Raw genomic sequence first — 15,001 nt, 5'->3', positions numbered from 1 at the left:
GGATGCATCATGTTTTCCGCCCATCAGTACAGTCATTACAGCTGAGGGTCAACTGATGACCCCTGTGTCTGTCAATATAGAGCTCCTTGTGGCCGGGCTTCAAAGGAGAGTGTGTTTTCTGCTATATACACCGTTTTACCAATACGTTTCTATCAATAAAAGAAATACACATACCGTATTTTGCAGATTATAAGACTTACCAGACCATAATATATACCCCAAATTTTAGGGAGGAAAATAGGAAAAACATTTTTTTAATAAAACGGTAGTGCATCTTATAGTCAGCTTTTATGATCTCTGACCAGGGAAGGGGGGCCCGCCGCCGTGGAGCGGGATCCCAGGAGGCAGGGTCATTGCTGCAGGATGCTTACAGCAGCGGCAGAAGTGGGGTAATTCTTCGGGCCTCCGGGCTGGGAGGAGAGGGTGTTCGGCAGTGCGAGGCTGTGGGACCTTGGCTTTCAGAAAATGTCTTGAGTCCCCGCACTTCCCATACTTTTCACTGTGATGGACTTTGTGAAAATGGCCCCAGAGGTTGCGCATGTACAGAATTTTCGGGAGCCAGGATCTCAATCTGCTCATGTGCCGTCTCCTGCTGCCATTTTTCCGAAGTCCACCGCAGTGAAAGGGATGGGAATTGCGGGAATGCCTAATATTTTCTAAATGCTAGGAGCCCGCCGCAGTCTTTCATCACCAAACACCCCCTCTTCCCAACCCGAGGCCCGCAGCATCACCCCACTCCTTCCACCGCCGCAAGCTTCTTACAGCAGCAACCTCACTCCACTGTAGCCGCCTCCCCGGTAAGCTACATTCAGATTATAACACGCACCCCCATTTTTCCCCAAAAATTTTTTGGGAAAAAAGTGCGTATAATCTGAAAAATATGGTATACGGTATCGCCGCATTCAAAAAAGTCCAATCTATCAAAATACAGAAACAATTAACCTGATAAGTAAACACCGTAAGCGGAAAAAATTCAAAAACCCCAAATTTTTTCTGGTTGCCGCAATCCCACGAAAAAGCTTGTAGCAAGCAATCAAAAAGTGACATCTATCCCAAAATGTTAATAATAAACATGTCGTCCCAACCCACAAAAAATAAACCATCGCACAGCTCCATCTGCCGAAAAATAAAAATATTACGAGTTTTGAAAAATGGTGATACAAATCCCCACAATTTTTTTTGCAAATTTCTGATTTTTGTTCACAACTAAAATAATTAAAAAAATTGGACATGCTGGGTATCAATGCAATCACGTTCATGAGGATAGTCATATTACATAGTCAATTTTACCACAAAATGTAAACCATAAAAACAATTCTGAAAAAACAATGTTGTAATTGCTTTTTTTTCACAATTTCCCCTACTTGGATTTTTTTCCCCATTTTCCAGTAACTGAATTGTTGGTTTTTGTTCATTCTGTATCTGAAAAATTTTAATAAAAAGCAATCAAAAATATATACTCCAAACTGGGGTAAATCTGCAACTCGTCGCGCAAAAAATAAGCTGTCATACAACTCTGTTTGCCAAAAAATTACAGCTCTCAGAATATGGCGACAAAAAATTCCAAATTTTATAAAAAAGCATTTTATTGTGTGATAGCAGCAAAACCTAGAAAAAAAAACCATATAAATCTTGTATGCCTATAATCGGATGGACCAAAAGAATAAATCCGCCTCATCACTTATACTTCACGGTGAACAGCGCAAAAATAAAAATAAGAACTATACTTTTACTGCTGTCTATTGGTTCATTCTGTCACGGGGTTACTGTGTGAAGCCAGAAGCCCGCAGCGTCTGATTGTGCCTACTCCGGCGCTGAGAAGAAGCACTTCTCCATCATATTAAATGTTTATTTCTTCTGGCAGAACAGGGGTTAATCGGCCATGTTGGAAACCCCTGTGTTCAGCTGTGCTCGGTTAGCCACTCCTTTTCCCTTTATAATCTGATTTCTGTTACTAATCCTCGTCAGAGCTAGCTTTATTGCGGCATGGCTAATGGAGGGAAAGGAGTTGGTATGAGAGAGTTGAAAGAGTTATTAGCGACTGTTGCTTGGTTTGTATGCGTGATAATTCCTTATCCTTCTCTATTTTGTTTTTTCCCCTTCCTGCACACCCCGGTGGATTCCTCTGTTATATGTGAGTGAATATTTTGTTTTCTGTTAACCCTTGTCTGTGTTGCCCTGTTTGTTGGGTTGGTGTACTGCAGTGCACAGTAGCGCCCCCTCTTCCCTGGGTGGGGAGCAGAACAGACGGAGGGCTAACTTAGGAGATAAGGCAAGGACGGAGGCCCTGGCATCTTCGCCATCTGAAGTATCCCGGGGAGCAGGGCGATCTAGGGTGCCCCATAGTGTTAGGGACAGGGAAGAAGCCCCTGATCCCGGGTCAACCAACAGCTGTGTCATGACACATTCTACAGTTGTGGCCAAAAGTATTGACACCCCTGCAATTTTGTCAGATAATACTCAGTTTCTTCCTGAAAATGATTGCAATCACAAATTCTTTGGTATTATTATCTTCATTTAATTTGTCTTAAATGAAAAAACAGGGACCTGGAGCAGTTTGCCAAAAAAGAATGGTCTAAAATTCCAGCAGAGCATTGTAAGAAACTAATTTATGGTTACCGGAAGTGGTTGGTCGCAGTTATTTTGGCTAAAGGTTGTGCAACCAAGTATTAGGCTGAGGGTGCCAATACTTTTGTCTGGCCCATTTTTTGGAGTTTTTTCATTTAAGACAAATTAAATGAAGATAATAATAACAAAGAATTTGTGTTTGCAATAATTTTCAGGAAGAAGCTGAGTATTATCTGACAAAATTGCAGGGGTGTCAATACTTTTGTCCACAACTGTATCTCCCAAAAATAGGAATAAAGCTTGGCTCACTGTAACAATTATGTGGGTACTATAGAATCTGATTGCGTTGGATAAAAAGAGTCTGAGACCGAAGCTGAGACAAATAAGTGTATTTAACCAAGCAAGAATTAGAACATAAACTTTCCTGCAATTGTAAAGAAGTGACAGCTCAAAACAGAAATGTCCAGCAAACTTAGTAGTGGTGCGCGACTGCTAATACAAACAAATCCAGCAGTAATATGCAGCAAGATGCGACCGGCACTTATACGTGGAAGTCCAGCAGTTGTATGCAAACAAGAGTGCGACCCGCACTTATACATGGAAGTCTAGCAGTAGTATGCAAACAAGATTGCGACCTGCACTTGTACGTGGAAGTCCAGCAGTAGTATGCAGCAAGAGTGCAATGGGCACTTATACGTGGAAGTCCAGAACTATGCAGATAGAGGAGATGACACCTTTAATGGAAGTCCAGAAATACATAGGTGGAGCATAACAGGGAGAAGGTCCTTAAATGTACCTTTTGGGCTGAGACGTCCAGCTCAAGTCCCGTAAAACACCCCGCAACAGAACACAATCTCAGAAGACAGGACAGTAGGTAACCCCAGCCAGAATCCGGAAGAAGCTTAGAAGACTGAAGGCGACTCGAAGTGGTGAGGCAGAGCACCGAGTAATGAGCAGCAGCAGGAACTCCAGAGGCAAACCAGGAGGAAGCTCAGAACCAAACAGCAACAAAATACTCAGGCAAGGAGGATCTCCCAACCTGGACTTAAATAGCAGGACAGACAGGAAGTTCCAGGACAGGGTGAAGTACCAGACTCCATCTTGGACAAGGGCAAAACAGGCTCCATGGAAACATCTGGAATCCTTACATTACTCCCACCTTAGAAGCAGCCTCAGGATGATCCAGGACCAGGTTTTCCAGGATATTTCTGATGAAACAAGGCAATTTTTTGAGGAGCACAGATATTACTCACTGGCTCCGAAGAGTTCTCCTTACACGAATATCCTTGCCACTTAGGCTGGTTTCACATTTGCGTTTTTTAGCGCTGGAAAAAAACGCATATGTGCGCATGCGTTTTTTCCCCTATATTTAACATGGGTGCGCATACCTGCGCGCTTGTAAGCGCATGTATGCGATTTTCATGCGCTGCGTTTTTTTGGGGTGTGCGTTTGTATTTTCCAGACGCAGCATGTTGCATTTTTTGGCCCTGCAAAAAAGCGCATGCGCACGTTTTGCGCTAAAAATGGCCATTATAGCCTATGGATGCGCATATGTGCGCACTGGCATGCTCATGTATGCGTTTTTTTGCATATGCGTTTTTTTTTTTAACCATGGAATTTAGGGGTTTGGGTTAGAGTTAGGGTTAGTTAAGGGGGTTTAGGGTTAGGGTCAGGGTCAGGGTTAGGGTTTGGTCAGGGTTAGGGTTAAGTATGGTTTGGTTAAGGGTTAGGGTCAGGGTTAGGGTCAGGGTTAGGGTCAGGGTTAGGGTTAAGTATGGTTTTGTTAAGGGTTAGGGTCAGGGTTAGGGTCAGGATTAGGGTTAAGTATGGTTTGGTTAAGGGTTAGGGTTAGGGTCAGGGTTAGGGTTAGGGTTAAGTATGGTTTTGTTAAGGGTTAGGGTCAGGGTTAGGGTCAGGATTAGGGTTAAGTATGGTTTGGTTAAGGGTTAGGGTCAGGGTTAGGGTCAGGGTTAGGGTTAGGGTCAGGGTTAGGGTTAAGTATGGTTTTGTTAAGGGTTAGGGTCAGGGTTAGGGTCAGGATTAGGGTTAAGTATGGTTTGGTTAAGGGTTAGGGTCAGGGTTAGGGTCAGGGTTAGGGTTAGGGTCAGGGTTAGGGTTAAGTATGGTTTTGTTAAGGGTTAGGGTCAGGGTTAGGGTCAGGATTAGGGTTAAGTATGGTTTGGTTAAGGGTTAGGGTCAGGGTTAGGGTTAGGGTCAGGGTTAGGGTCAGGGTTAGGGTTAGGGTTAAGTATGGTTTTGTTAAGGGTTAGGGTCAGGGTTAGGGTCAGGATTAGGGTTAAGTATGGTTTGGTTAAGGGTTAGGGTCAGGGTTAGGGTTATGGTCAGGGTTAGGGTCAGGGTTAGGGTTAAGTATGGTTTTGTTAAGGGTTAGGGTTAGGGTTAGGGTCAGGGTTAGGGTCAGGGTTAGGGTTAGGGTTAGTTAGGGTTTAGGGTTTGGGTTAGGGTTAAGTATGATTTGGTTAAGGGTTAGGGTCAGGGTTAGGGTCAGGGTTAGGGTTAGGGTCAGGGTTAGGGTTAGTAAAGTCATGGTTTGGGTTAGTGTGAGGGGCCACCTAATGTTGGAAAAAAACGCAAACGCGGTAAAAACGCATACAAACGCATAAAAACGCTGCGTTTTTTTCATGCATGCTCATAAAAATGCTTGAAAAAAACGCAGCAGTTGTATGCTTTTGTATGCGTTTTTTCAATGCGTTTTTTTGCGGGAAAAACGCGCTGCAAAAAAAAGCAAGTGTGAAACTAGCCTAAATGAGGTACTGCAGCTGATTCCTGCGGATCCTGGAATCCAGAATTTTCTCCACAGCAAATTGTTCTTGCCCGTCCACCAACACCGGATGAGAACGGGGCGCAATACGACCCTAAAAAGTATTCGGAGACACAAGTTTTAATAAGGAGACATGTAACACAGGATGTACCTTCATGGTCCTTGGCAACTTCAGACGGCGGGCAACGGGGCTCACGATCCCAGAGGTCTTGAATGGACTGATTTATTTTTGTCCTAGCTTCTGTGATGGAACATTTAATTTTAAATTCTTCGTGGATAACCACACTGTCTCCTACCTTAAATATGGGTGCAGGTCTCCGGAACCTATCAGCAGATTTCTTGTATCTCTCCTGTGCAGTAGATAGCGATTCCTTCAGAGCTTCTAGATTCTGTTTCATCACTGCCAACCTCTCATCTACTGCAGGCACCAGAGCATCGATCGGGGATTTGGGAAAATACTAGAATGATAACTCAGGTTGGCAAAGAAAGGTGTTACCTTAGTAGATGAATTCTGCAAGTTATTATAGGAGAACTCTGCTAGAGGAAGCAACTCCAACCAGTCATCCTGCAAGTGGGTGATATAGCACTGAAGATACTCCAGAGTCTGATCAGTTAGCTCCATCTGCCCATTGGTCTGAGTATGATATGCTGAAGACAGACAGACATTGATACCAAGAGCAGAACAAAATCCTTTCCAGAATCTGGAGGTAAACTGCACTCTCCGATCAGAGATTATCTCATCTGGAACTCCATGCAGCCGGAACACATTCTGAATGACCAGATCTGGCAAAATTAAATTGATTCGGAAACAAACTCCAACAAGCCTGACGTTGAAAAGACAGAAAGCCATCTATCAGATCTAAGAAATTCCAGATTACGACGATCCGTGAGCACAATAACTTGTTCTGCCCCGTGCAGATGGTGCCTCCATTACTTAAATGCAGCGATAATGTCACGTGCCCCGTCCTGTGTGACACGGCCAGCAGGCCGGTAACTGATACAACAGGACACGGCACGTGTGATTGTTCAGTGTGACGCGGCCCGCAGGCCGGTAACTAATACAACAAGACAAAGGGGGATAGGGAAACATTTACAACGGAGGGCCCTGCAATAGGGAACGGGGAAACGTGGAGACCTCCTGCACTCCCCTGAGTCAGTGTCCCTAACGCTCCTAACATTCCCTATGCCGGTTCCACACTGGGCGCCACTCAGGAACCTGTAGCCCTGGCACACCCTACACCTATCCCTTGCTAGGGAGCTGGGTGGCGCAGGCACTGGCCCAACCGCTGCACTAACACCAACATGAGGAAATGTGACAAACAGGGAAACACTTAGCTTTGCTCTGATGCACTTGCTCCTGGCAACAGAGACCAACACCTGAGTGCATCTTCCTCCACTGTGTCCAACACCTGGGTGCAGCTTTACAGCAACAGCGTCCAGCACTGAGTGCCGCCTTGGAGCAACAGAGTCCAGCACCTGAGTGCAGCTGTCCAGCAACCGAGTCCAGCAAACTGAGTGCAGCTCTCAGTAACAGAGTCCAGCAAACGGAGTGCAACTCTACACCATAGCTGCCCACCAAGCTTTGCAGGAATTCTTCACTGACACCATAGCTGCCACTCCAGCATGCTTTACACGAACTCCTCGCTGACACCATAGCTGCCACTCCAGGACTCTGAATGAGCCGCCCTGGACTCTCCTCCAGCTCCCCATCCAGCTAATTCCTTAACCCAGGATGGTTGGAAAGCCCAACAATAATAATATCACCAACGTGAGTGGTCACTACTGACACACCTTTATAGAGCAAACACACCTGTTTGTGATTCCCGTGCAATTACTTTAACCACCACCGGGGGCAAAACTATCTCTAAAAACACCAGTGCAATGACTATACTGGCCACCGGGGCAAAACTATCTCTAAGCACAAGTGCAATGACCATACTGGCCACCAGGGGACAAAACCAACCCTGAGCAAAACAGCTCACAGGAAAAAAAAAGGTTACTTGTGCATTTAATCTGTCAGATCCACCCTGGATCATGACAGATAATGGCTATAAGCTCTTTATCTCCCACATCATAATTCCTCTCCGGAGCAGAAAGTTTGCGAGAGAGAAAAGCACGTGGATGTAACAGACTTTTTTCTCCTGTTCTTTGCGAGAGGATGGCCCCAGAGCACAATCCGAATGTCCACTTCCACAATGAAAGGATGTACTGGGTCAGGATGAATCAACAGAGGTGCATAAGTAAAACAGGACTTAAGACTATCAAAAGCCTCTTGAGCATGTGTGTTAGGGTTGCGGATCACACTAAATATAAAATATAATAAAGTGTGATCGCAACCCTGAGTCCACTGTGCAGAGATGGTAAAACTGCTGCTCGGTAATAGCGGACACTAGCTGAACATCGGGGAGTAACCACTGACCTGGGGTGCGCAGGAGCAAACTCTGTTACAGCACAGAGCCGCAGAAAGAGACACCAAAGCCTGTTACCTCAAAGACTACGGTTCAGGGAACCGCTACCGCGGCGCCAGGGATTAACCCTAGAGAAATGCTGTACCCTGTTAGCAGTCACAGGATGCAGCCGACAGTTGTGTTACCGCACTGCATGCATTCAGCGCCGCCCTGGCGGATGCCACTAGCCAGCCTAAGCTTAATGCTGGAAAGCGCAGGAACTGCGCAAGGCACCGTTGAGACGGACACTGCGGCGTATGCGGTACAGAGGTGTCTCGTGCAGATGACACTCTCTGGCATAACGTGTGAGACTGGAAGCTCTGCAGCACTATGCAGTGCCACCGCTTGGTGCTGACTCAGGACTCTAAACCCTTCCAACATGCGTATCAAATGGAAGGGGTTTCATAATGAGTCATTCAGCGGTTCACAAGCATCCATCATCACACACATCACTACCAATTACTGTCTGTACTAGCGCATGGCCGAGCGGCCATGAGAACCTTTTATAGCAGCGTCCTTCTGGGACCTTCCTGATGGTCCAATCCAAGCTGGAGAAGGACCTGAGCATGTGACCTCTGATCTCCAATGAGAGATCGTCCCACGGGCATGCTCAGTAGACCAAAAGGAGGACTTAGTCCCTAGAGTAATTCGCTGCTGACCAGCATGCATTGCTATAGTTGGACCAGAGGTGGCAGCAGCAACCAAACTCACAGTGCTAGTCAGAGCAGAACGCCGGGATTGACGAGTCTGCTGAGCAGCCTTCTCTGTGGCCGGAGAGGAATGGGAGACTGCCGAATGCAAGGCTCGAGATTCCTGCTGTGCAGCGACAGGAACCCGACGCCTAACAATGTGTAGACCACAAGAAAGTCTTTTCCTTCTTGGTTAGTTGCGTAATAGGTCGAACAATCTCAGAGAAATTATGAATAAACCGTCTATAAAAGTTAGCGAAGCCGATAAAACGTTGTACCTCCTTGACATTCTTAGGTGCGGGTCAATCAAGAATAGCCTGGATCTTACTTGCCTCCATGTTAATCTCCTGTGGCGAGATGACATAACACAGAAATTGAATATCTGATCGATGGAATTCGCATTTCTCAGGCTTTATGTAGAGATGATTCTCTTTCAGGCTTCTTAATTTAACATGTTCTTGATGTTCCTGCAATGAATCAGCAAAAATAAAAAATATTGTCCAGATAGATTTTGACAAAATGATCTAGCAGTCTCTAAAAATGTCATTAGCCAAGAGTTGAAAGGTTGCCGGAGCGTTTCAAAGACCAAAAGGCATCACAAGGTACTCGAAGTGTCCATAACGACATCTAAACGTCGGCCTTCATTCATCCCAGAGCGGATCCGAACTAAGTTATAAGCTCCTCGAAGCTCCAACTTAGAGAAGATCTTAGCGTGTCATACTCTTTCCAGCAGTTCAGGAATTAACGGCAAAGGATAACGGTTCCGAATGGTTACCTTGTTAAGCTCCTGATAGTCAGTACAGGGTCTAAGAGTTCCATCCTTCTTTTTTAAGAAAAAGATGGGTGCTCCTGCCGGTGATGAGGAGGGGTGAATGAAACCCTTAGCCAGATTCTCGTCAATGTATTCCTTTAAGACTTGCAGTTCCCGAACTGGTAGTGGGTAGACATTCTTAAATGGAATAGGGTCTATGAGGAGGAAGCTGATCTGCCATTTTCTTATCACAGATATCAGAAAATTCATTGTAAATGGATGGTAACATAGATAACTTAGTGGTACATTCTGTTTCATGAGATCTTGCGTGACTTGTTACTGGTGTGTCTCTTGGTGGAAAAGTGATCTCCTTGGTCTCCCAGTTGATGATTGGGTTTTGTGCCTGCAGCCAGGGAATTCCTAGAATTAAAGGAAAATGTGGCGAAGAAATTAACATAAAGGAAAGCACTTCCTGATGATTGGGTTCTATGCAGATCTCCAGATGTAGCGTTTCCTGATGCACTGGTCCTGAAACTAGAGGGGAACCATCCACTGTTTCCATGGTTACTGGGGTGGCTTTCTGTTACATCTGTATGCCATGTTCCTTGGCAAAGGTGAGGTCCATAAAGTTAACCCCCCACCCCAGAATCCACCATAGCTACACAGGAGATTGTCCATTGTCCCAACAACAAGATCTGAATGGGGAGGGAGCAATGTGTATCTCTATCCTTCCGTATCTTAGGAGAGGTAGTCATTGAAAGGGAATGAAAGATAGCATTCACAGAAAACTGGACCCAGAAACAACAGATTCAGCATCCTGATCTTCATATTCCCCACAGCGGCTAGTACCTTGCGTGGCCGCTTAGGACAGTTAATAAAGAAATTATCGGACTGACCGCAGAAAAACACAAGCTCTCACGAAAACAGTGCCCCCTACGCTCGTTACTCTCACGCTGCTTGCTTGGGAACTGGTTCAACTTCCCAAGAGGACTTGCCTGCAGGTTCTTAAGGAGGAAGGGGAGAGTTAGTGACATGATTAGAGGCTGCAAATCTCCTGTCTACGTTCTATAATACGTATGTCAATGCGCACACAATGCTGTATAAACGCCTCTAACTCTTGAGCATCTGTGTGGGTTAACTCGTCCTTAATCACACCTGAAATCCCCCTCTTAAAAATGGGTAGTTGAGCATAACAGTCCCAAACCATATCCACCTCCAGCCGCCTAAATTCAGTAGCGTATTCAACAACAGACCGCTTATACCTTGATGTAATGACAACAATGCAGTGGTGAGGCAGAGCACCGAGTAACGAGCAGCAGCAGGAACTCCAGAGGCATGCCAGGAGGAAGCTCAGAAGCAAGCAGCAACAAAATACTCAGGCAAGGATGATCTCCCAACCTGAACTTAAATACCTGAACAGACAGGAAGTTCAAGGACAGGGCGAAGTACCAGACTCCATCTTGGACAAGGGCAAAACAGGCTCCATGGAAACATTTGTAATCCTTACACTCACATTTATCTTGCGCTCTACGCTGATCGCTTACTTCAGGGTTTCCGTGTAAATTCCCCAAACGCGATTCAGACAAAACTATGACGAAACCTCTGACTTATGAGGCAGATGGAGTCACTTTGGACTGGTCTTTGTTCCAGCTGTGTCCCATCGTTTTAGGCTTCTTTTTAGCACACAGGTGTGGGCGACCACGGATCTGTGCACGCTAAAAAGATGGAGACCACCAGAGCAGATGCCAAACTCAGTACGAAGTGTCTGCATCTGCCTCATGGTGGGTGGTTCCCTCAAGAGTTTCATCTAAATTGCATTTTTTTAGGATTTACATTGAAACCCCCACGTAATTGTTCAGTGTAGAACACAAGAATGTGATCCAGCCTTATTCTGGAAGCAATCGAATAATATTATGTACCCCAAATTGTTACCAATAAAATCCCTAATTTATTCTGCACAAAAACAGCCCCTATTCAGGTCCATCATCTGTCACTGGAACTATAGGGGTTCCCACCTTACTGGTAGAACAAAGACTCTGGAAATGCGACATGGCTCCTGCCTCCTCAATAAAAACCAGTGAATTCTGCACTCACAAATCCAAATGCCCCACTGTGCCTAAACCACTGTAGGAGGCCATATGTTTGGCATTATTGTAATGGAGAGAAGGCACTTAATTTACTTGTGTGTATCGGCAGAAGGAAAAGCTGGGCACAATGTGGTGTTGCACTGTATGGAGACACAATTTATGGGTGCTAGACTGGCAGATTTGCAATTCTCCAGAAAAAAGCACGGCATGGATGTTACAAAATGGTGATTGCAGCCACGGATGACTTCATTGAGAGGTGCAGTTTCTACAATAGGGTCACTTTTGGGGGGGTCTGTGCTGTTCTGGCACCTTTGGGGTGCGTGCCGCAAATGTCGCCTGCAAACTATTCTAGCAAAATCTGTGGTCCAAAAGCCAAATAGAGCTTTTACCACTAAAATCTCATATTTCTATGTCTCAATGTCATAAAATTCTGTGAGGCACCTATGTGTTCAAAATACTCACTAAACCCTTAGATTAATTCCTTGAGGGGTCTATTTTCCAAAATGGGGTCACTTGTGGGGAGTTTGTGCTGTTTTCACTTGTCAGGGGCTCTTCAAATTCGACATGGCATTCACAATCTATCCCAGGCAAATAGCGCTCTTTCCTTTCCTAGCCCTGCCATGTGCCCAAGCAGAAGTTTTTGACCACATATGAGGTATAGTCTCTTTCAGGACAACTTTCGCAGCAAATTGTGGGGGTCCTTTTTCTCCTATTATCCATTGTGCAAATTGCAAATTTAGGGCAAATACAAGATTTTTGTGAAAAAAATGAAAATTTTCAATATAACTACCTAATGTTATCAAATTCTGTGTAGTAGCTGTAGGTTCAAAATGCTCACTGTACCCTTGGATAAAATCCTTGAAGGGTGTAGTTTCCAAAATGGGGTCACTTGTGGTCTTATTTTTACTGTTTAGGCACATCAGGGGCTCTCCAAATGCGACATGACGCCTGCAGACCATTCCATCAAAGTTAGCATTCCAAAACATCACTGCTTCCTTCCAAGCCCTGCCGTGCTCTCAAACAGTGGTTTTCCTCCACATATGGGGTATCGGCGTAGTAAGGAAAAATTGCACAACAGATTTTTTTGGTCCATTTTCTCCTGTTTCCCTTGTGAAAATACAAAAAATTGGAGCTAAAAGTACATTTTTGTGGATAAAATGTGATTTATTTTTTTAAAATTTTCCTAGCTCTACGTTATAAATGTCTGTGAAGCACCTGGGCGTTCAATGTGCTCATGACACATCTGTATAAGTTCCCTAAAGGGGTCTAGTTTCTAAAATGGGGTCACTTGTGGGGGTGTTTCCACTCTTTAGACATATCAAAGGCTCTCCAAATGCGACGTGGCGTCCATTTTTCCATTCAAAAAGTCAAACGGCCCTCCTTCCCTTCTGAGCCCTGCCGTGCGCCCAAACAGTGGATTTCCCCCACATATGGGGTATTGGCATACTCAGGGGAAATTTCACAACAAATTTTAGGGTCCATTTTCTCCTGTTACCCTTGTGAAAATAACAAATTTAGAGCTAAATTAAAATTTTTGTGAAAAAAGTTAAATGTTCATTTTTTCTTTCCACATTGCTTTAGCTCCTGTGAAGCACTGGAAGGGTTAATAAACTTCTTGAATGGGGTTTTGAGCACCTTGGAGGGTGCAGTTTTTAGAATTGTGTCACTTTTGGTTATTTTCTGTCATATAAGCCCCCCAAAGTCACTTTAAATGTGAGGTGGTCCCTAAAAAAATGGTTTTGTAAATTTTGTTGTAAAAATGAGAAATTTCTGGTCGAATTTGAACCCTTCTAACTTCCTAACAAAAAAAATTGTTTCAAAAATTGTGCTGATGTAAAGTTGACATGTGGGAAATGTTATTTATTAACTGTTTTGTGTGACATAACTCTCTGATTTAAGGGTGTAAGAATTAAGTTTGAAAATGGTAACATTTTCAAATTATTCTCAAATAAACGCAAGTTACCTAGAAGAAATTTTTACCACTGTCATGAAGTACAATAAGTCATGAAAAAACATTCTCTGAATCAGTGGGAGCCGTTGAAGTGTTCCAGAGTAATAACCACATAAAGTGACACTGGTCAGAATGAAAAAATTTGGCTTGATCATTAAGGTCAAAATTAGCTCGGTCCCTAAGGGGTTAAAGTACCACTCCAGCAGGGGGGTTTTCAGCACTGAAGAGGTGCTTCTAATCTAAGGTCCCTAACCATATCCTTATACTTATCAAACTCTGTCTTGTTTTCACCTCTATAGGCACTGCTCCAGTCCCACAGCTGCATGATTTGCGGCTGCTTAACAGGCTGAAAACATGTGGGGATTGCCTGTTTGTTAGGAAATCCCCGCATGTATTCAGACTGTCTAGCAGTCACAAATCATGCAGCTGAGATGACAAAAACTAAATCTCTGAGCACGCCAAAATAATCAGAGACCACCCGAGCATGCTCGGGGATACCCGAATAACGAGTATACTCGCTCATCGCTAGTCACAAGCTCTCAATGCAAATCTATGAGAACCAGAATGAGGCTCTCATAGGCTTGCACTGAAAAGTGTCCTTGGGCATGTAGCGCCCCTGAGGCTCTGTCGCCACAGAGGTACTTCACCTTCTCCTAAGGTGTAGTGCCCCACCACCTAGGTAAGGTGGGAACTCCTTTCCACACTCCAACACCTGCATCCCACACACAGGATAGTTCAGCACTGATCACATTGCGGCTCATGCTTAGAGGGTAGCAGAGCACCTCTGGTGATTCCTTGCTTCGTAACACGAGATGTGCTGGGAGGTGGATGGAGTAGAGATCCATATAAAAGAGTGGGAAGGTTTAGAATTGCAGGTCAGTCAGACAGGAGGTCAGGCGAGAGGAGTTCAGTTCTGAAGTTAGTTTTGAGTTCAGTTTGAGTTCAGTTTAGAAAGAGTGCTGCAGCTGCCTCAGTGATCTGAGCCAGCTGGCATGGGAAAGAGAAGAGAAGGAGAAAGACGTAGAACTGCAACCTTAGCTTCCATAAGAGAGAGAAGGAACAGCGTGGAACGAAGGAGTAGGAGAACAGAGAAGAGTTGTGGGTTGGAAGAGGATCCCTGCCTATAGGTTCTCAGCGCAAGGCCGGGGCCCGGTCCCCGAGGTTGTATGGACACTTATGGTTCTGCAGCAGACACCGGTGAAGTAGTTGGCTGTAAATGCACTACTCCCATCTGAGACTTGGGACACAACAGCAACACGGATAGAGAGCCGGGATCCAGGAGGTCCCTGATCGGGCTACAGCTGTCTGTCATACAAGTAAGGTTCTAGGAACATCTGACAGGAGGAACTTCAGAGTAACCACGGTACTGGAGTTCTTCACACTAAAAGGCGCAATAGAGGAGTCGTTCAGGAAAGGCACATGTTGGCGGAGTGTTGGACAGGAGAACCCTGACTTGCCCGGGAGGTTGATTGAGTCTCTACCCCGGAGGACACGGCACGGAGGCAGGCACCAGTGGGTACCACGAACTGTGAGTAAAGCTTTGAAACTGCAAGCCCTGGTGTCCTCCACTCACTCACCGCTAACACCTTCAGCACCGCTACATCTGGGTACCAGCATCTATACCATTCTGCGCCTCTCCTCATCCATTGCACCTACACTGCCCTGGGACTACAGCTCCACCAGTGGGGAGCTACACCATCTTTGCTGCACCACACCATCAGTCTCA

At 45.2% G+C, this 15,001-nt stretch overlaps 1 protein-coding gene across 4 annotated transcripts in view; it reads left to right on the top strand.

Annotated features, from left to right (window-relative positions):
• The window catches only part of TMOD1 (tropomodulin 1), a 186,101-nt gene that overhangs the window by 28,199 nt on the left and 142,901 nt on the right, over positions 1-15,001 (top strand). The window lies entirely within an intron of this gene.

Source organism: Dendrobates tinctorius, unplaced genomic scaffold, assembly GCF_039654945.1.
Source record: "Dendrobates tinctorius isolate UK_male_01 unplaced genomic scaffold, ASM3965494v1 ptg000160l, whole genome shotgun sequence".
Classification (NCBI taxonomy): domain Eukaryota; kingdom Metazoa; phylum Chordata; class Amphibia; order Anura; family Dendrobatidae; genus Dendrobates; species Dendrobates tinctorius.
This window is presented reverse-complemented; position numbering and strand designations above follow the sequence as displayed.